General features: G+C 47.0%; 1 protein-coding gene and 1 long non-coding RNA gene across 3 annotated transcripts in view; one reads left to right on the top strand and one right to left on the bottom strand.

Annotated features, from left to right (window-relative positions):
- Positions 1 to 22,247, bottom strand: part of LOC126473489 (3-phosphoinositide-dependent protein kinase 1) — a 408,040-nt gene that overhangs the window by 249,350 nt on the left and 136,443 nt on the right. The gene's annotated exons all lie outside the window — the stretch shown is intronic.
- LOC126473490 (uncharacterized) lies at positions 2,720 to 20,997 on the top strand. The gene is made up of 2 exons (XR_007586472.1): positions 2,720 to 3,105; positions 16,915 to 20,997. It is a non-coding gene; the product is annotated as an uncharacterized LOC126473490 (long non-coding RNA).

Below are 22,247 nucleotides of genomic sequence, written 5' to 3'. Positions count from 1 at the left end.
GATTTGCCACTCTTCGAAATGGCGGAGTTCTTCCGCAACTTTGCATCGCGTGTTCGTCGAAATGAAACGCTTCAGAGGTCAATTACATCATAGTTCTATTCACACAAACTGTTTCGAATCAATCAGGAAGCATTCTCATGCGCGTTACGTCGTCATGCGGAGGGCAGCCCTGTCACATAATGAAAAATACATAGGTTTGACAGCCAAGGTTGACAGCTGTCTTGACAAATTATTTACTTCAGCTAACAACAACACAGCTCAATTTCCTTCAACGTACAAATCTATCTGATTTAGCGAAATTAATTAAACTTGGATCGGAAAGTGCGTCTTAAATTGGTACCGTTTTGGTACTACGCATGTCTCTACAGCGTGGCCCCTTGTCCTCAGAAACCTCCTGTGTCACGTAAAATCACCGTAAATGGAGGCTCTAGGCGGCTGTGTAAGTACAGGCAGGGTGAACTTCAGTGGCAGTGGAAAAATATACCTTCTTTTGGCGACGGTCATCTTCTCATCGTTCGCAGCATTTCTCCACATTTCCCCTGGAGCTGTGCAGTAACCCAGGCGTTTGTGCATTTCGCAGGAGCGCGAGAAGTGACGTGCAGTACAGAACCTCAGACCCCGTCACAACGCGAGTTGCGGGCGCTGCTCGCCCCCCCCCCCCCCCCTCCTCCTCCTCCTCCTCCTCCTCCTCCTATCGAGTCGTGGTGTCAACACCGGGAGCGCGGCTGGTCCCGAGGCACGCTTGCTCGGCTCGTGCTGCCGCTTCGCGTCCTGGCACGGTCGCCATTCTGGAGACGGTGCGCTGCGTCACGTCACACGTCGCGTCACGGGTGACGGGTCGCGGTGAACTCACGCCGGCAGCTGCAGCTGACGCGCACACACTCACCACTGCGGCAGATTCATCCGCCGTCTTAGACATCCATTCCAGAAGCGGAGTTGCACGTCATTCGCTATAATTGTAATCGGCGCGTTCTCACTGTTGTATCCGTCAGAACAAGTATGACAGCCAACGTCCAAAGGCATGCACACACTAGGGCAACGAAGACCAACAAACGCCTGCCAACCACTTCGTTGTCCTAGATTTGCTTAGTATGTACGGGCGGTGACCTCGGTTGTTATCTTTCTGCTGGCACTAACATATACGCGGTGGCCGTTTGTTGGCGTTGGGACCCTTCCCCTTGTGCGGACGGCGGGTCGATTGTTTGTTGTGCCTATAGAACGCGTGTGTATTTAAATTTTTCAGGACAGCCACAACTCGCACTTAGTATGCTTAGTCGACTGATTTCACTCTTGAGTTTAACAAGAGCATCACCAAAAGCCGTGAAATTTACAGTTTAAAGTACAGTAGCTGTCTGTTGAAGAGCTGACCCGGTCAATAAAACATACTGAGTGCGAATCGTGGCTGTCGTGAAAAACTTAATTTTAACAGTCGCTGTTTCCCCTGCAGACAATACCTGCTCTCACTAAGAGTGTATATTTATTGTGTTTAAAAGTACTGGAATACGATATGGAATATGGAGAGAGCATTAAAGCTGACAGTTTTATCGTAACTGCGAATGTTTGTGCACTCCTACGAACTGCGGTTATAGAAACAAACAGAGAAGACTAGAGGGGAATAACTCAACTATTAGAAAGTGATATGCGCGATGTGAAAATGACGGCGTTATAGACATCTCTTCGCCGTGGACGACAAAGAGAAACAAACAAAACTGGGAGAGACAAACTTTCTGGTGCAGGTACAGCTGTCCTAAAAGAGGTGTTATCTTTGGAAATTTTAGGGCCTACACAATTCAGTAACTATTCGAAATCCGTACTTTTCATTAAGAAAAAAAAAAGGAAAAGTATCTCTTACTTCAACTTTAACACAGACATGAGTTTTTGTTGCGCAACACTGCTCCCTGCTTTTTAAAACATATGTCGTCCACAGCGTCGTTTGTTGTTGTTTTTTCTGGTAATCGGCTTCTTGCAGTGAAACAAATGCTGCGCATGAGGCGACTGCTAAAACCTCTCGTTCCCTCATAACATCGGCCGATGAATAGTAATAAAAACGCTACTTCGTAACAATAACAAAACGGAAGCAGCGTCGGCAAGTTATCAGCGTCAACTGCGATTCCACACGGGGGAATGCCTCGGCCCGAAGTCCTTGTTTGGCGTGCACGAGAAGCCAAACGCCATAATGCATTGGCTGAATCCAGTCTCTGTCGTTCATTGACCTTCGTTGCACTAGTGTGCACGCGTCTCAAGGTAGCAGGAATCGAATCTGCCACTACAGAACACAAGCTGCCGCTCAAGGTAGCACGCTCGCGCGCTAGCGACTCATGTGTTCACAGGACGCTATATCTAAAACGAAGAATATGGGCAATACAAAATGAAAACGGCAATAAACATTTATTAACATACTGCACAAAGAAACTGTCAGCTATGATTGACGAATCGTGTGTAGCACCGTGGCTGCTGTTCTAAGCGCTAATCCACGCTAACTCGTTGAAAGGGGATCACCTAATCTACACAAGTTCGGCGTGCGCTGCTGCATCTAACAGTTTTCAGCTGTGGCTCTGATCATCGCGTTGACGCGCGGCGTCTACCGTCCGCCTACGATTCGCTTCTAGTGGCTGGCTGGGAGTGGGGGGGGGGGGGGGGGGGGGGTCGACGGCTGGGCAACTCTAGACCCGGTCAGCGACTGTTGCCCACGATCAGCTGCGAAAGAACTGCCGTCTGGAACCGCCCGGCTGCCCTCGATCAGTAAGGGCAGAACAGTCGTGCATCTGCAGTCTTGTTCGTCGGTGCAGGGAGTAATTTTCGGGTGTCAGCATCCTCTGTGTCGGCTGACGTAACAGTTGGCGGATGGAGAGAAGTACGTGCAGGTTTCGTGGCGTAAGCGCAAATCGGTTCCACACTACGAGCGTCCGCCCGTGTGATGACAGAGCGGAACTGACAGGTGCCTGGACTAGAGAGCCTGTATACAGAGAGAGTGGCCATAGGTGAAGTTGCCCGTGATTGGTTGATTAGCTTTGGCAGAAAAATGGCGCCAAACGTCTCTCGCGCTTCCTATGTTCGCCGTGCTTTTGAGTTGAAGTTCAGAGGACTTTTGGAAACGATTAAAAGGTATTTGATTTATTGAGAGACTTGTTATGCGTTGTGCATGCATGTTCGATGTAGTTGTATATCGTTTTTAGTACGTAATTAGCGCTTGCGATCTTAAATACGAGTTGAAACAATGAAGCGTTTTGTGATGAAGTCGGTAGGCCTACATGTTTGAAGTAAACACGTTAGTAATTGTACAGTATTGTTTTTGACATCTGTAATTCGTTCTGCAGACGTTGTGCTGCATTCGGTTGTTCCAATAGAGGCGAAGGTGGATTTCGTATGTTAGCATTACCACGCAATGAAGAAAAACTAAAGCAGTGGGCAGTCGCAGTCAATAGGGCTGACATAAATCAAACAGGAGCCTTGTGGAAACCAACCAAGTACTCTTATCTATGCGAAGGAAGTCATTTTTGCTTTTTACTACATATAAAAAAAACTTGCAATATATATAGTTAAATTTGAAAACAGACCTGTAAATTGGCTGTGTGAAAACTATTATAACACATTATTCTTATAAACATAGAATTAAAATGGGATTGTGTATTTAATGTGTAAGAATTTTGCTAAGCTGCAGACGTCATAATTACGACCTTCAGTGTCATAAGGCGATTTTTTTAAAATAGTACTGTATTGAAGATTTCCACGAGTGTCATTTGATTTCTAGGCCACTGTTAGTAATTCCAGGTAATCTGATTGTAGTTTTATAACTATTTCATTAATCCTGTTAGGGCAGGAAGTTTCCCAGATTTCTGTCCTCATTTTGTCGTGGTTGCTGAAACATTATTTGTAGTAAATAATTGTAGGTACTTTTGAAGACAGTTTTTAATTGGCCTACTTACTGTGGGGTAGAAGGGATACGGTAGTTTTCTTGTTATATTTGGTCGTTATTACAGTAGACTACATCTAACATTACCTGATTTTTGTAATCTTTTTCGTTTGTTATCTACGAGAGGTATTCAGTATATATGTATATGAAAGAAAGTCGTAAGCATTTGTTTACTTGTGACATGCAAAAAGTTTTAAGACATGACAAGAAGTACTAATACGTCTCACACTTTTTGCATGTCACAAGTAAACAACTGCTTACGACTTTCATTCATCTGACGTAATACAGGTACGTTAAATCTTTAGCGTTATGCACTTCCGATACAAAACAAATGCTATACACTATATATTTTTTTATTTACGTTACTTTCATTGCAATATGTCTAGCAAACGAACTTTAAATGAGATAAAGGCAAGTAACGAATAATTTTTACAGCCACTGTATCAAATTTTCCTGTGCTGCACGTAGTAGGCTACTATGAGCTGTAAAGAAAGGCATTTAACGAATGATTTCGCCATATTGTCTTGTGCTTTTGATTCGGTGAGTGTGTACTCCACTACTGGCCATTGAAAAGTGCCGCCCGCAGTTTGGCAGAAAAATGGCCGCCGTATCGTCCGGTTGGCCACTCTCTCCCTACGCAGGCTCTCTAACCTGGACGGTGGCGTGCCGCCCTCTGGTGCTATCGCCCTGTACCGCGTGGCGTCGTGCACAGCGGCCGCAGGAGTGGAGTCGGCACAGCGTGCTGCCCGTGTCGCCAGCAGCAGATCGAAACTGTCGCGTCGTATCGGTAGAACGGTGTTTGTTTACGTTTCGTGCTAAGCTCGAAAGTTCTCTGTTACTCGCCTTTGTGGAAATTTACACATTTATTTCTTAGAGTAGTGGGCAGCTCTTACTGTTACGGAGGTAAATGAAAATATGCCACAGGGAAATCCACTGGACAGTTGTATTCACGTAGTCTAGGTGGCCGGCACGGTAGCTCAGCGTGTTCGGTCAGAGGGCTGCGTGCTCTCTGTAATAAAAAAAAACTGAGTCAAGGAATCAACGATCAGCTTGAACGGATGTCTCTTGACGTCCGCGCAGACCAAACGCAACGAACTATATCGAAAAAATGGAGGAAATAAAAAAAAAAGATGTAGCGTCTCTGGTTAATAGCGAAAACGTCCTCGGTCACGGGTTCGAAACCCGCCACCGCTTAGGTTTTGATTAATAATCAGCATCTGGCGGCCGCAGACTTCCGGCATAAGGAGTCACCCTCATTCTGCCAACGGCCTTGTCAAACAGGCCGGAGAAGTGGACAAAGGTTCAGGGCAGTCTCTTGTCCTTTGGGTGGGAAACTGCCCCGAAAGGCGGAAGAATCAGCAATGATCAACGGCGTGAGGATGCAGAAGGCAATTGAAACCACTGCATTAAAGACACGTAGCCGGCAGAGGTGGCCGAGCGGTTCTAGGCGCTTCAGTCTGGAACCACGCGACAGCTACGGTCACAGGTTCGAATCCTGCCTCGGGCATGGATGTGTGTGATGTCCTTAGGTTAGTTAGGTTTAAGTAGTTCTAAGTTCTAGGGGACTGATGACCTTAGAAGTTAAGTTCCATAATGCTCAGAACCAACTGAACCACTTTTTTAAAGACACGTTAACGTGTATCCACAGGACATGTGGTCGGTAATTGAGAAAGTGTCATGACGATCTCTCCATTGGCAAAAGATTCCCGAATAGTCCCCAATTCGGATCTCCGGGAGGGGTGGTGACGCTGAGACAAAGATTGCATAACCAACGAAAGGATAACGTTCTACGACTCGAGGCGAGGAATATCACAAGCTTGAACGTGGCAGGGCAGCTACAAATTCTGGAAAGGGAAATGCAAAGGCTCAATCTAGATAGAGTAGGGGACAGTGAAGCGAAATGGAGAGAAGACAAGGATTTCTGGTCAGATGAGTATGGCGTAATATCAAAAGCAGCAGAAAATGGTATAACGGAAGTAGGATTCGTTAGCATAGGAAGGTAGGGCAGAGAGTGTGTTACTGTGAACAGCTCAGTGATAGGGTTGTTCTTGTCAGAATCGACAGCAAACCAACACCGACAGTACACCGATAGTACAGGTATACATGCCGACGTCGCAAGATGAAGATGAAGAGATATTGAAAGCGTATACAGTACGTAAAGAGATATGAAAATCTAATAGTCATGAGAGACTGTAATGCAGCTGTAGGGGGAGGAGTAGAAGAAAAGGTTACAGGAGAATATGGGCTTGGGACAAGGAATGAGAAAGGAGAAAGACTAATTGAGTTAATACACTTCAGCTAGTGGTAGCCAATATTCTGTTCAAGAGTCATAAGAGCAGGAGGTATACTTGGAAAAGGCCGGGCAAGACGGGAAGATTTCAGTTTTATTACATCATGGTCAGACAGAAATTCCGAAATCAGATACTGGATTGTAAGGCGTACACAAGAGCAGATACAGAATCAGATCAGGATGTAGTAGTGATTAAGAGTAAGCTGAAGTTCAAGAGATTAGTCAGGAAGAGTCAATACGCAAAGGGGTGCCATATAGAAGTACTATGCAATGACGAGACACGCTTAAAGTTGTCTAAGGCTATAGATACTGCAATAAGGAATAGCTCAGTAGGCAATACAGTAGAAGAGGAATGGAAATCTCTAAAAAGGGCTATCACTAAAGTCGGAAAAAACCCATAGGTATAAAGAAGTTAACTGCGAAGAAACCATGGGTAACATAAGAAATACTTCAGCAGATCGATGAAAGAAGGAAGTAAAATAATGTTCATGGAGATTCAGGAATACAGTTGAGGGCGGAAATAAATAAGAAGTGCAGGGAAGCTAAGACGAAATGGCTGCATGAAGAATGTGAAGAAATCGAAAAAGAAATGACTTTCGGAAGCTATGACTCAGCATACAGGAAAGTCAAAACAATCTTCGGCGACATAAAAAGCAAGAGTGGTAACATTAAAAGTGCAACGAGAGATGTGACAGAAGAAGCAACAGAAGTCGATTTAGAAGAGATAGGGGATCCAGTATTAGAATTTAAGAGATTTTTGGAAGACTTAAGATCAAATAAGGCAGAAGGGATGGATAACATTCCATCAGCATTTCTAAAATCATTGGGAGAAGTGGCAACAAACGACTATTCACGTTGGTGTATAGTATGTATGAGGCTGGCGACACACCATCTGGCTTTCGGAAAAGTATCATCCACACAATTCTGAAGACTGCAAGAAGTGACAAGTGCGAGAATTATCGCCCAATCAGCTTAACAGCTCATGCATCCAAGTTGTTGACAAGAATAATGTACAGAAGAATGAAAAAAAAATTAAAATGTCTTAGATGACAAGCAGTTTGGCTTTAGGAAAGGTAAAGGCACCAGAGAGGCAATTCGGCACTGTGGCTGATGGAAGCAAGACTAAACAAAAATCAAAACACGTTCATGGGATTTGTCGACGTGGAAAAAGCGTTCCATTATGTCAAATGGTGCAAGATGTTCGAAATTCTGAGGAAAATAGGGGTAAGCTATAAGGAGAGATGGGTAATATACAAGAGCCAAGAAGGAATAATAAGAGTGGACGACCGAGAACGAAGTTCTCGGATTAAAAAGGGTGTAAGACAGGGATGTAGTCTTTCCTCCTTACTGTTCAATCTGTACGTCGAAGAAGCAATGATGGAGATAAAATAAAGCTTCAGGACTGGAATTAAAATTCAAGGTGAAAGGATACAGTGATAGAATTCGCTGATGACATTGCTATTCTGAGTGAAAGTGAAGAAGAATTACATGATATGCTGAATGGAATGAACGATGTAATTAGTGCAAGATATGGATTGAGAGCAAATCCAAGAAAAGCGGAAGTAATGAGAAGTAGCAGAAATGAGAACAACGAGAAATTTAGCACTAGGATTGATGATCACGAAGTAGATGAAGTTAAGGAGTTCTGCTCCCTGGGCAGCAAAATGATCAATGGCGGACGGAGCAACGACGACATCAAAAGTAGACTAACCCTGGCAAAAAGGGCATTTCAGGCCAAGAGGACTCTACTAGTATCAAACATAGGTATTAATTTGAGGAAGAAATTTCTGAGAATGAACAGGCCGCATCAAACCAGTCAGAAGTCTGATAACCCCCCCAAAAAAAAAGAAAATGTTGGACTGCCCTGTTATCTGGGTTGCAGCGAGTTTCCAAAACAGCCCTACTGGCCTGGTGCCGAAAGAGACGCGACATCGGGGCCGTGGGCTTCCGGTGCAGGCGACGCCTCGGTAAGCACTGGCTACGCACTCCGCCACACAGAAGTACTGTGCGGGAGGCATAGCTTCCGGCGCAGCGGTAATGACTACCCTAATCGGCAAAGTGGCGGACTTTCGCAACGGACGCTTTTAGCATTCCTAGAACAGTAACAATGCCAAGTTCCCCGCACCAGCCGACGCGGCTTTTGTTTTTGTTGCGCAGCCAAGGGCTACTCGGTGACTGACAGCCGGTTTCGTCACTGTACTTGTGACGGCGGCCGGCTGTCTTCTCCAGTGGGTTCACTAAGACCGTGAACAGGACTGTCCATTGTGATTTGTAGGAACGGGCTAGCCCGCCGTAAATCACACTGGCCTCGAGTATTCTTTCAACACAAAGTGACCTCCTCGTTCTTCTTCCCGTTTTTCTTCTGCTACTAGTACGTGATGTCTACCGACATTTAAAAAACCGGGAATATTAAAAAAAATAAAAAATACTTATGTGCGAGTAAGCATTTCACAGTTTGAGGTTGTTATAGTCATTATGATTGTGAACAGCTATTAATAAGACGCTTTATGTAGCATTACAGTTTCGACATAATTCTAAGCAACAAGCCTAAGCCGGCCGAAGTGGCCGTGCGGTTCTAGGTACTGCAGTCTGGAACCGCGAGAACGCTACGGTCGCAGGTTTGAATCCTGCCTCGGGCATGGATGTGTGTGATGTCCTTAGGTTAGTTAGTTCTAAGTTCTAGGGGACTAATGACCTCAGAAGTTGAGTCCCATAGTGCTCAGAGCCATTTGAACCATTTTGAACAAGCCTAAAAACAATTCGTACTTTAAACTGCACAGAACCTTTATTGTAATCATTTTCACGGCTTAAACCAGTTGAGATATCCGGACACGTGTTTCCCATTTACTGAAGTCTCGTTTGTCAATGAGCAGCACACTAAACGCCGGGAACTGGGTTCGATTCTCGTTGCGACAGACACATTTCCGATTCCAGATATGACAGAGGGCAATGTACCATGTGTGACTAAGGTTGACGTCATTATGAAACGATTACTTTATTTCTTCCCTTCCAGTGTTTCACAGACAATCTGAATCGTTTGTTGGACTTAATCAAATCTGCTTTTTTTTCCAAATTTTATTTCGAGGGTAACTGATGGGAGAATACAAAGTCATGATTACCTGCTGCAACATAAATCTGAGAAATAACATTTAAATTCACGCTAAGCTTAGTTATAATTTTTTTCGCCGAACTGAGGCTCTATGGACTGCGTGCAGTGTTAACAATCAGTGTCATTCCGAGTGCCAGTATGCCTTCAGCCTATGAACAGGCACTTTCTTTAATGTTCTCACCATATTAAGGCTTCTGATTTTACTTTAAAATCCTGATAGCTCTTCACCATTCTTCTGAAATCGTCCGTTTCATTTATTTTATCTCTAGCATGCCCATCTCACGTCGATCTGTCTCTCTCTCTCTCTCTCTGGAACCATCTTAACGTAGATCACTTACATTTTACAAAGTTCAAGATTTTCTTCGTGAGACTTGTCTTTATCCATATGGAAGATGTACGTACGCGGGAAATTGTAAGCTGGTCTTTTTGACTGTGGAATTATAAATAAAATTTGTTTATATTTTAATGACGATACCAGAACGACGCCAGTGAGAGGACACTCGTCGGTGCTGGATTCCTGCCACGTCTGCTACTCTGCTGCTCGTGCAAACACAATGACGTGCAGCACTCAGACCGAGCAGCAAGGTGCCCCACCAGACACAGAAAATTTCGGGTGCTGTGCAGGCGAGTGCAACGAGGATTCCTCACGTCGAAAACTAATCAGCAAATAGATTATGACAACCTTCCAAATGGCAATGTAACACAAGAGCGATTGTGTATCGTACGTGTTCGTCCAATTCTAGACATCAACGTGAGTTCGCTGTCACGGTCCTCAAACCGTTATAGCACGCTTCTGGTAAGACAACAAGCACTAATGTTCGCGTACCCCACGGCTGTGCTGCCTTCGAATACTAGCGGAGGTCTCACAGAAGCTCAGGCGTATCTGCACCATAATTAATACTGACTGCATAGAGCTGCGTCCAGGACGCAGTGCACCTTTCGAGGATCCGTCCGCCACGATGACGGCGTATCCGGACTAGGCCACCCAGCTGGTGTAACGAGAGACGTGGTTCAGCCGACGGACCAGGCGACGCGTTTCCCCTGATCCACGGTCCAGTCTCGACGATCCCGTGCTCACTGCAATCATTATGGACGATGTCGTCGGGTCAACATGAGAACACTTTAGATTCGTCTGCTGCGGAGCTCGACGATGAACAGTGTGCTCTGAAACACTCGTGCCCTGTGCTCTGTCGTCAGATTTGCCCTCGACCCCCACACTCTGCGACGAGGCGTGGTCGCCCAACGGCGAGTCACTTTCTCGTGGTTCCGCCGTCCTTTGAATGACTGACCACCGACGGTCACCAGGGTAACACGGGAACAGCCAACCAGCCGTCCCCATTCGTAACAGCCGTTTGTGAAAGTCGCTTACGTCGGCTGACTTCCTCCTCATTTGTGGCCCGTACCGTCAGGACTGCTAATTCCCTTCTGCTCCGCTCACATACTTTCCTTGCCGCCCGACGCGGCCGCCACTCCACCAGGCGCCACTCAGTCTCGTGGTTGGCCGGTTGTCGTAATATTTTTGCTAATCAGGGTACGCGCCGGGTGGTGCTCGGCATCGAAAACCCGGTCCTGTGCCAGTCTGACTGTGCACCGGACTACGCAGGTGAAGACGTGTATTGCTGAAGCACTGGGAGGGCAGCGGCTGTGTGGAGGCATGCAGTGGAGGCTGCGTGCCGCGCTTTCCCAGGCGCGGTGACTGCCGCCGGCCAAGGCCGCGCCGCGACACAAAGGGGCCGCTCGGCCTCGCCCACGATCCCCCCATCCCCCACCACCGCTGTTCCTCCTCCTACTCCATCTCCTCCTCCCGGTCCCTTAACTTCCCGGAACACGCTCGTTAACGCTGCCCGCCCAGCGACGCCCCCGCCGCCGTCGCAAGGCCGCTGCTCTCTCACTGTTTGCGCGCCTCTCTCGGTCTCTGTCGGAGTGAACAGTGGAGGGTACATTTTGTACCACTACCTGCACCGCCCTCTGCTACTCCGCTCCCACATACGCAGAGGTAAACATCACAGTGCTCGTGAGGCTTTGGCAGCCGCTTCCAGGCACACTGCCTCGAGGCGTCTCTTTGCGGCGATGGCTACAAATATAGCGCAGCTTCTCACAGAGGTCCAGTGAGTGTTGTAATTATCGTATGGCTCGGTCTCTCTTATTGACACTCATACTGCTCACTTAGGTTCTGGCTTGGATGTTGATGCATCCTTTCACACACTGAAGAGCCAAACAAACTAATACACCTGCCTAATATCGTGTAGGGCCCCCGCGAGCACGCAGAAGGCCGCAACACGAAGTGGAATGGACTCGACTAATGTCTGAAGTAGTGCTGGAGGGAACTGACACCATGAATCCTGCAGGGCAGTCCATAAATCCGTAAGAGTACGAGGGGGTGGAGATCTCTTCTGAACAGGACGTTGCAAGGCATACCATATATGCTGTATAATGTTTATGGGTGGGGAGTTTGGTATCCAGCGGAACTTTTTGAACTTACGAGACTGTTTCTCGTGCCACTCTGTAGCAATTCTGGACGTGTGAGGTGTCGTATTGTCCTGCCGGAATTGCCCGAGTCCGTCGGAATGCACAATGGACATGAATGGATGCAGGTGATCAGACAGGATGCTTACGTACGTGTCACCTGTCGGAGTCGTATCTAGACGTATCAGGGACCAATAAAACTCCAACTGCACACGCCCCACACCATTACAGAGCCTCAACCAGCTTGAACAGTCCCCTGCTGACGTGCAGGGTCATGCAGTCATGAGGTTGTCTCCATATCCGTAAACTTCCATCCGTTCGATACAATTTGTACAAGACTCGTCCGACCAGGCAACATGTTTCCTGTCATCAACAGTGCAACGTTGGCGTTGTGGGCCCAGGTGAGGCGTAAAGTTTTGTGTCGTACAGTCATCAAGGTTCCGAAAGCCCATATCGATGACATTTAGTTGAATGGTTCGTACGCTGATACTCGTTGATGGCGCAGCATTGAAACCTGCAGCAATTTGCGAAACGGTTGCACTTCTGCCACGCTGATTGGTTCAAATGGCTCTGAGCACTATGGGACTTACGTTCTGAGGTCATCAGTCGCCTAGAACTTAGAACTACTTAAACCTAACCAACCTAAGGACATCACAACCATCCATGCCCGAGGCAGGATTCGAACCTGCGACCGTAGCGGTCACGTGGTTCCAGACTGTAGCGCGTAGAACCGCTCGGCCACTCCGGCCGGCTGTGCCATGCTGAACGATTCTTTTCAGTCGTCGTTGGTCCCGTTCTCGCAGGATATTTTTCCGGTCGCAGCGATGTCGGATATCTGATTTTTTACAGGATTCCCGATATTTACTGTACCCTCGTGAAATGGTCCTACGGGAAAACACCCACTTCATTTCTACCTCGGAGAAGCCGTGTGCCGACCATAACACAACGTTCTAACTCACTTAAATCCTGCCACTGCAGCAGATACTTGTTCTCTTATATAGGTGTCGCCGAACGCAGCGCCGTATTCTGCCTGTTTACATATCTCTGTATTTGAATACGCATGTCTATACCAGTTTCTCTGGCGCTTCAGTGTACAAAGGGTGTTCAACTCGAGATTTGCACCTGGTGGCCGAAATTAAAATTAATTTTTGCAGCATAAATCGGTTTCGCGTTCATGCCTTAGAATATCTGCTGAGTTTTGCTGTCATACGATTATACAGTCCACACAGGACCTCTGTGAGTACCTGCTCTTTAGTTATAACTATCCAGTGTAAGGGATAGTGCGAGCTGCTATAGATCCTATCTGCAGTTACCTACAGGGACTCTAACCTCCCCGTAAGATCATGCGAATTTGAATAAACAAGGTCACACAATGAATGAAGAGTTATTAAGTGACAATTAGCAGGGGTGGCGCAGTAAGCGATGAAAGTATGGGTACCTCACCTCACACGAACGAACTGGTAACGGGACCCATCAAAGTGTGAAAGAAAACTAATCGTCACTGTATCAATCTGGTTTATTGCCAAAATATACCAAAAATGATTTCCCCACGCAGTCGTAAATACAAACATTTAACAAGTGGAACCACAGCCATGGGACAAGTGGGTCGACATACATAAAAGAATAAAGCCAAACTATGTCAGAAATCTGGCCAATGATTGTACCGAAAGTTAACGATTTTAAGAAAAGTTCTGGAAAAACACGAACGAACACCAATACTCTCACCTACGTGCACGACGTGTGCAACTAGCTGGCTGTCAAAATTAGCTCTGCAAAACAAAACCCTGATGCAAATTAACCGACTCCGTGCTCATCTCGTCTCGGTGGCAGCAACGACGGCCCGTTCTTACCACTTCTAAAACGTGCAAGGCAGGAGACGGGCTGCAGGAGTTGCTGAAAATTCCGAGTTCTGCTCTAAGTTGGAGACATCCCACCCTGCAGCTCTGAGATCCGGCATACTGCCTCAAGTTCTGCAACAAGTGTCGTGTTCGGTGGTCTAAGAAGAAGTATGTTTTACCTTTTTTTCCGTGAAATCTTGCTCGTTCTGCCAGCAGTGGAATCTTGCTGGCCAATGGCAACAGGCCTTGCGAGTGCCGACTAATGATAGTTCAACAAACAAGTTCAGCAATATTCTGCTCTTGCAGCTTTTGTCGTGGTCAGCCAATAAGGCATATTTCTGCTTTGGCACGGGGGAGGAGAAAATATCTCTCACTACATGACGAATTTTCAGTCATGGCCAACCAAAAGACGTGCACGTAAACACGCGCGGCATCTCGCCACCACTACCGAAATAATTACGATTAGCCGGCCAGGGAACGCCTTACTAAAATCTGACCATGCATTTTAGCTGCCTCCACTTTGCTTAATAGCTGCTCCCACAATTCAGAATCTTATCTCTGCTGAAATGGATTCCTTGCGCTTCCCACACAATGGAGTTTTGTGGCACAATGGCCGTCCTCACTCGAAACTCCTGCTGGGCTTGAATGGCAAACTGTTCTCCTCTGCTCTATACCTGCAAGGAGAGTGGCTTTCAGCGGGAAACAGCTTTACTACTATTCGTTCCCCTACGTGAAACTTTCCTTTTGTGAGTCCCCAGACTGCCAGAATTACAAGAATACTTCACTGCAACAAGAGGAGAGGAGATATAGAAATAATTAGAAAAGCAATCACTGGCAGTAGTGAATGCTGCTTTCAGTTATCACGCATTGTTAATGATTTGACTTGACTGACTATTGTAATGCATATTAAATTATGAAAAAGGTTACGGACAGTTTGGCGATAAACTGCCATGTAACAATAGGAATGCGCCAAAATTGAACATTGTAGTATTCACCTTGTCATTTCTTCCCAATCACTAATTTTTTTTACCTTTTTTCAACTTCGTTTGACTTATTTAACACAACTTTTTGCAATATGTTCACGAAGTATGATTTTAATCTGGTGTGTGTAAAACCATCAATTAAGTAAAAGCTAACTTTTTCTTAGAGTAATAATCTACGCACTCAAACGCCTCGGAAAGACACCAAAAATAGCAACTGGTAATATTTCACTATTTAATGTTTGTAATATTTCGTGAGCAAATGTGTAAATAGCATTCTCCGTGGAGGAACCCTTCTGGAATCCCAGGCTGCGATGTACTAAATAAGTTGTTTCTACTTAAATGTGAAATTACTTTCGAGTATTTTACTTTTTAGAATATTTTGTGACGAAAGGTCAGTAAGGAAACTGGACGGTAATTATTTGTGTATTTGTTGCCAAATTTCTTATAAAGAGGCCTACCTGTTGCATATTTTGTCCTGCCAAAAATTTCCCTGTGCCAGTAACGCATTATACAGTGCCGTAAAAAAGTATTCAGACACTGGGAGTAACCAGAGAAGCAAAACTTAAATGTGTTTATTCTTTACAAATGCGTATTACATATGCCAATCTGACCATATGCAGAACAACAAGTAACAAAACACGCCTTGTATATAAAAAAAAAAAGATAATTGAAATACACATTGGGCAAAAGTATTCAGATACTCAGCAGTCAGTATTTGGTAATGCGTCCCTTTCTCTGTATTACAGCCCTCAGTCTTTGTGGCATGGAGTAAACAACGTTTTTCCGAACTGATATTCACCCATTCTTCTTCTGTCAACGCACGCAAATGTGTCAAACTGCTCACGTGTCGTTTATGTAGTCTAGATTCCAGTTCATGCCAAATGTTTTCGATGGGATTGAGGTTCGGAGACTGCGTTGGGGCGATGAGGCGTGTTGTATAGAATCCACAGTACGACAATTTCCACCGTATGCTTAGGATTATTGCCTTGTTGGAAATGAAAGTCACCTCCGGGATCCAACTTCGCACCACTTTTCGTCAGATTTTGTTTGAGTATATCGAGATAGACAAATTTGTCCATGCTGCCTTCAATAAAGACAAGCTCGCCAACACGCTGCCGCCTCCACGTTTGATGGTTGCTTGCATGTTTTTGGGCTCCCACTCTGTGTTTGCCTGACGCCACACTAAACTGCGGCCATCCACATGGCTCAAAGTAAATTTGCATTCATCACTCCACAGAATCTTGTCCCAAAAGGTCACATCCTTGTCGACAAATTCTTTTGCAAAAGCCATCTGCTCTTTTGCGTTGCAGTTACTGACGAGCAGTTTGCGCTTTGGTACTCTGGCGTTTACCCAGCACTGTTCAGGCATCTGCGCCCTGTTCTGACACTAACTTCGGTACCAACGCCTTTTGCCAGTTCTGCCGCTACAGCAGAGGCCGTTGTCCGCAGGTCGTTTTTCACCATTCCAATTATCTTCCTCCGGTCTCAGTTCGTGAGTTTCTGAAGACGTCCCTGTCGTGGACTACTGACGAGAGCTTTTTCTTCTTTCCATCTCTGGACGATACTAAGTATAGTTTTTCGGCTTCGTTTGACTACCTTGCCTATTGTCATTTTCCCTCACTATACAGCCGCACAATTAGCCTTCGCTCTTTCACTGTCGTTTCCTTACTTTACGGGGCATGGTGTTACGTTGGTCTTTTTTGACGGTACCCTTGTTTTCCTGTAGTACGAGACAGCTGCCTTGCGTACACTGACTGCTTGCTGTTACCGAGTTGTGCCTTCAGACTGCGGTTACCTTGTGAAGCGGGGCGGTGTCTGATTACTTTTGTCACGCGTGAAGCAGCCGCCTGAGGTGGTAACACAGAACTAATGGTTCCAGGAATAGGGTACGGTGACATTCGCACAGTCGACGTCTTTCGAAATATTCCTTGGATTACAGCACATACGCAGATACACATTCCGTGTATACATCAGTCACAAATGACCGTGAAATACGCATGTGACCTGTATCTGAATACTTTTGTGCACCTCCGTATATATTACTAATGTCATTACTCTTTAAGCTGAGACGAGTTTTGCAATTGTAATCTTAAGATAGTCGACTGGACAACCAATGAATGACGGACATTGCTGTTAATACTCATGTGGAGGACCTGCCACATTTTATTGTTGAAGGTCAGCAGGCACTTTCCGCACTGTTCATATTTCTTGACTAAATCACTTTGCACTCTAGTAGGTTCAACAACTGGGGTGATAAGTGATGTACCGATGTACACAGTGCAAAGGCCAGCTCACTGAGCCTCTTTCCTCGGCAGGTGGCTGGAGACGTCGCGAGGCAGCCTTCAGCCATAGAGAGACTGCTGGCCGTGGGAACGCGCGCCTGCTCTGGCCCAGGACGTCGCGAGGCAGCCGAGTCCCGCCGCTGTCGGCATCGAGCGCGCTGCGTTCGGCTTTTCCCAGTCTTCGGGCTCAGGCAAGTCCGCGTGCAGGCAGGTTCGGTAGCGAGCAGTTTACATCGCAGACGGAACCTCCGTCCACAGGCCGTGGCGGGCCCACCGGTACCTACTGACCGCCGCTGTCATCCTTCGCCAGAGCCGCCACCGGATGCGGTACGGAGGGGCGCGGGGTCTGGTCAGCACACCGCCCTCCCGGCCGTGGTCAGCTTCTGTGACGGGGAAGTGCTGCTGCTCGACCAGATGCTCAGTGGCATCGCGAGGCTGACTGCACCGCGATCGGCTCGTACCTAGCAGTACTGGGATGTCTGGGTGGAAGCCAGCCGCGGAGCTGTGTAATGTATGACACTTCTCCAGCAGACGAGAATGTAATCCGCACTGTCAGCAGTGGTCGACGCTTTCATTACTGCCGTAAATTTGTCTTCGACATTACGTGAAAACCGACGCGTGGACAGTGAAGTATCCATCCTTACCTTCTGTTGTTCTATCGTCCTCTGTCACTTTGGGTTACTCTAATTATAACGTAATGAATCGAGGGTACAGAATCGACGTCGTCGTCCCTTCTCGAGGATTATTATCTGGATGTGCTGTAGCTTATAGCAGATTTACTCTTTTCCTACTTCATTCTTCGTATGCTGAATTTTGTATTTCTCTTGCGGTAGGTATTCTCCTTACACTTCATTCCTGTTCTTCTTTCTCTGGTTGCGTGGGTCACCCGTAGCTGCTCACTCAGCAGATCTGGCCATCTCGCGGCCGTCAGCCACTGCACCTGGTTGCCCAGAGCACTGGCAAGACAGTTTCTTGAATTCCTCGCAGACTGCCGGGATCGATCTCTTCGCATCGCAATCTCAGCAGTCCCGTGCAGCACTGCTGGGCTGACGTCGCACGGCAGCTGCAGTGCCTCACTTTGCACCATCTGTGGCCTTTCCACATGCTATGCCAGCATGCTCGAGCACTGCCAAGTACAGCAGTAGTATAGCTAACTGTGTTTTGGTGCATTTTGTTATTGCGGGTTGTCTACATCAGGGCAGGTATGCACTCAGGGGTGGACCTATTGTTCTCCTTTGATTGACAGGTACTTAAACTATTGTTCCCCTAAAAGGATCCTTTTAGCAGAACAATAGGTTAAGTACCTGCCAATCAAAAGGAAGGATCCTTTCAGCAGAACTATAAGTACCTGTCAATCAAAGGAGAACAATAGGTTTGCCCCTGAGTGCATACCTACCCCTGATGTAGGCAACCCGTACTAACAAAATGCACTGAAACGCAGTTAGCTATACTACTTACAGTGTGAGGCCGCAGTGTGATGGAATCGTCGTCATGGGGTTCAGCAGTGGCTGAAGCATGTGCGTTCTGCCTAGTGCATTACCAATCGCCTCCCTGACGAGTGGCTTCCACCTTAGGTGTCAGTCCACTGCGACACCGAGGTATCTGCTGGTGTCAGACCGGTGTATGGGACCTCCCACAATCTGTAACGGCTGCAGCTCTGGCGGAATCTTCTCTCTGGTGAAAATCACGGCCTGACTTTTGAACTTGAGCCGCCACTTGGCGGTCAGTGCTCCGAGCTCACTGCAGGCCAGTTGCAGGCGGCATTTCTTCAGTTCTGCGTTCGTGCTTCGCGGTAAAAGCGCCAGGACCCCTCTACCGTGAAGAGGCAGTACAGGAGGGGGCCGAGGACGGACCCCTGTGGTACATCTGTTCTCATGGAATGTGCTGTCGATTGCCCATCATCTGCGCGAACGTGGAAGCTGCGCCCAGTCGACTACGGTCGGAGCAGACGGGCGTGCCATGTACCAGAAGTTGAAACGTGAGGTGGTCGTGGCACACGCTGTAGAAGGTTCTGGAGGCGTCAAGGAGTACCGCCGCGAGGTACTAGCGTCGCTCCAGTGCCGCCTTCGGCAGGTCCGCTACACATATGAGTTGATGCTGTGCTGAGTCGTCTGTTCAGAAGCCGAACTGCTCGTCTGGAAGGAGGCCTTCATCACTCACGTGGCGCAACAGCCGGTTGGAGTACAGCCTCTCTACCACTTTGGAGATGGCAGGTAGCAGGCTGATGGACAAGTAGCTCTCCGCCAGCCTGCCTTTACGACTGGCTACCACCTCCCCATGTTTCCATGCAGTCGCTTTAGAATAATAACGGTCACCAGTCCCAACAGCAGCCGATTTTATTTAATACACGACCAGTTTCGGGCTTGTGCCCATCTTGGGTAGTTTACGTTTACACGTTAAACAGTGATCTCCATCACACAGTACAGAAACTTGTGCCTGAGTGTCAACTAGCTCAAGGCGGGCAGAAGCCCAAACCCGATGTGTATTAAATAAAATCGCCTTCCATCGTGACTGGTAGCTGTTATTATTCTACATCCTATAAACGATCAGTCGCGGAGTTCTGCTACATTCATTATGCATAAAATACATATAAAGAAACGAATTTTTCATGCTATACACGGTTCGCCTTAATTATTTCAAAGGTGTTCACACGATTTTGGTTTAAATACTGGACATCGTACACTGAGGATACAAACGGGTTTTGCCAAAAGTGAATGTACACTGTCCAGTACATAAAACAAAATAGTGTACACAGAAATATGTATACACAGCAGAGCACTGATAACGCCCATCAAACAATAAACTCGAAACACGTATGGCACGAAAAATTTGTTTCATTCTGTTTTAATAAGAGGAACCCAAAGCGATAATAATTAACATAAACTTACATCATTATGTGAAGTAGTTTAGTTAGCGCTTCGCACGGTGTAAGATGTTAATATGTGGCTGTGTGAAGATCGAAGTGGCTCTCCGGAAACCGATAACGGCCTGCATGAAAATATTCTTACTATTGGTGCCGTAAAATAATCTGGAAGAACGTAGGTTAAAATCTAACGACGGCGTGGACGGAGGAGAGCACGGTGAGAGCAAAAGCTTAGTATCTTTACGATGAAATGGAAAATAACATTCGGAATTCCTGAAAAGACCTTCCTTTGCATTTGCTTAAAGTGATCTACGGTAACCAAGGAAAAATCGGAATGGGTTTGCGAGGATTTAATCTGGTTGCCTCAAAGAGTGGGCCCATGGTCGTATGAATCTCTTTTAATACGTAACAGCAGGTTGCAGACCTCCGCTCTGTAGGAAAGGTCAACATTAAGGTGAGCGTACATTGTCGCCCCTAACTTCTGAAATGCGTTGACTGTAATATTTCTGGCTTAGTCAGCCATCATATTAGGCTCCAAGAAGCTGTTCCCAGAGCAATGTAGATGCAAGAAGTCTATAGATGACGAAATGTGGTGTGAGGTACCTGTGACAGATTCGGTACCATTCCCGTGAGGAAGACCGCCTGCATAATGCTACTGCTCTGTGATTGGCTGCTGTGTTCGGAGCAAGGGCGCCAAAACGTTAAAGTATAGTTATTATTATTAGTTAAACTACTCATTGGAATGACTTCACTTTTTAATATAAATATCTCTCAACAGCTGACTATGAATCAGTCATTTTAGAATTATTAAAAACAATTTAAATAAAAAACAAAAGACTGACGAAATTGCAGACGAAGCACTTCGGAAGCATTCGGGTCACGCCTTTTCTGGTATGGCGCGCGAAGTGTTTCGGGCTGTTCGTCACTCTGGATTAGACAGTCGAGAAGAACAGACACGTTGTCTGTCATAGGAAGAGTTTCCAACTTTTATTTAAGTTCCTGTTCGTCACTCTGCTTTAGGCAGTCGAGAAGAACAGTCATGTTGTCTATCGCAAGATGTGTTTGCCAGTATTCAGTATTAAAAGATTCACTCTGGTAGTCATGAGGCACAGACACTTGCCACAAATAGTGTTAAGATACATTTTCGTAAACATTGTGTTTGATCATGTACTTTGCTGTATCAGAAGGTGTTGTGATAAGGTCATGTAGTCTTCTCGTGTGGCTATATTAAAATACGCGAGTGGCATCCCAAAGATGTGATACATTATTTCAGAACAGAACCTCGCTGTCAGTTTCACCCTCAAGAATCAGAACCTACGACCCGCGTGCTGTTTTCTGCGCTGGGGACATCATCTTGAAGACAGCAGGTTAGTGAAGTATAACAGAACCTTCGTATTCCACACAGCGCAGTGGAAACAACTAGGCGCCTCACGTGTACTGCATGCACAGAACAAATAAGCTCAGTGACACGTCATCTGCAGTAATGCAGAGGAGGTAAAGGGGGATGATCGTTATTAACAGCAACAATCAATTCATTCTTCCTTTCTTGCCGTATGACACATGTTACGCATTTGCTTCCTTCTGTTGTTGTTTGTAGAGGTAGCGGTGCTACTGTTGGCGTTTATGAAGTTGGTAGTGGCGGTTGTGGTCGCGGCCGTCGCCCTGCTGTGTGATCTCTTTGTGACGTCGAAGTTGTGCTGGCACGGCGCGCCGGTGGCGGCTGGCGATGGCCTGGAGCGTGCAGTGGCTGCAGTGCGAGACGCGTGACGCAGGCTGGAGCGGGGCGGGGCGGGGCGGGGCGTGGCGCGGCGTCACGGCGGCGGCGTCTGCGCTAAATATAGCACGAGCGCCCGTCTGCACTCGGGACGGCCGCTGCGGCGTCACTGCGGCACCGAGCACCGCCGACAGCTCTACTGTCCACGTGCCGACAGCGAGTCGGACAGCACGCTACTGGGTTCCACGCACATTCTGCGAAGTGGCCACGATGGGAGAATAATGCGGAGGTCCATCGACACTCTTACTCTGCCCGCGCCATTCGCGAATGGAAAAGTGGGGAAATTGCAGCGGCAGCTGAACTGTGCGCGAGGCAGAGCAAAGTGTTACGTAGGTCCGACGTGAAAATACCAAACGTGTTATTGTACCAACCACCAGAAGGGCATCCGTGATGTTTGACGCCAAAGTGAACTGTGTGCCTTGCGACTTGATAGAATGCGAGCTACAGCAGACAGACAGCAAAGACAGGCTGACGGCGGTCACAGTGCATATGCAGCTCAGGGAGGCGTATTTCACTGAGGTCCGTCTCGCAACTCGCTGGAAGCAATCCTCTAGTTTAAGAGAGCGTGTCACGTCTCACGGCGCAGCTGCGTACTCAGAATCTCAGTAGGTCGCCGCTGTACCGCATATTTCCAATGTCAGGTTAGTAGAGCCATGTCCTGTGTGGATAGCGGCTGGACTGGGTGGTGGCAGTGGGGCGGAACCACCGGTGGCGGCGGCCGTGTGGCTC

The sequence above is a fragment of the Schistocerca serialis genome, chromosome 4, assembly GCF_023864345.2.
Source record: "Schistocerca serialis cubense isolate TAMUIC-IGC-003099 chromosome 4, iqSchSeri2.2, whole genome shotgun sequence".
Lineage (NCBI taxonomy): Eukaryota > Metazoa > Arthropoda > Insecta > Orthoptera > Acrididae > Schistocerca > Schistocerca serialis.
The sequence above is the reverse complement of the archived record's forward strand: the minus strand, read 5'-3'. Positions and strand labels throughout refer to the sequence as shown.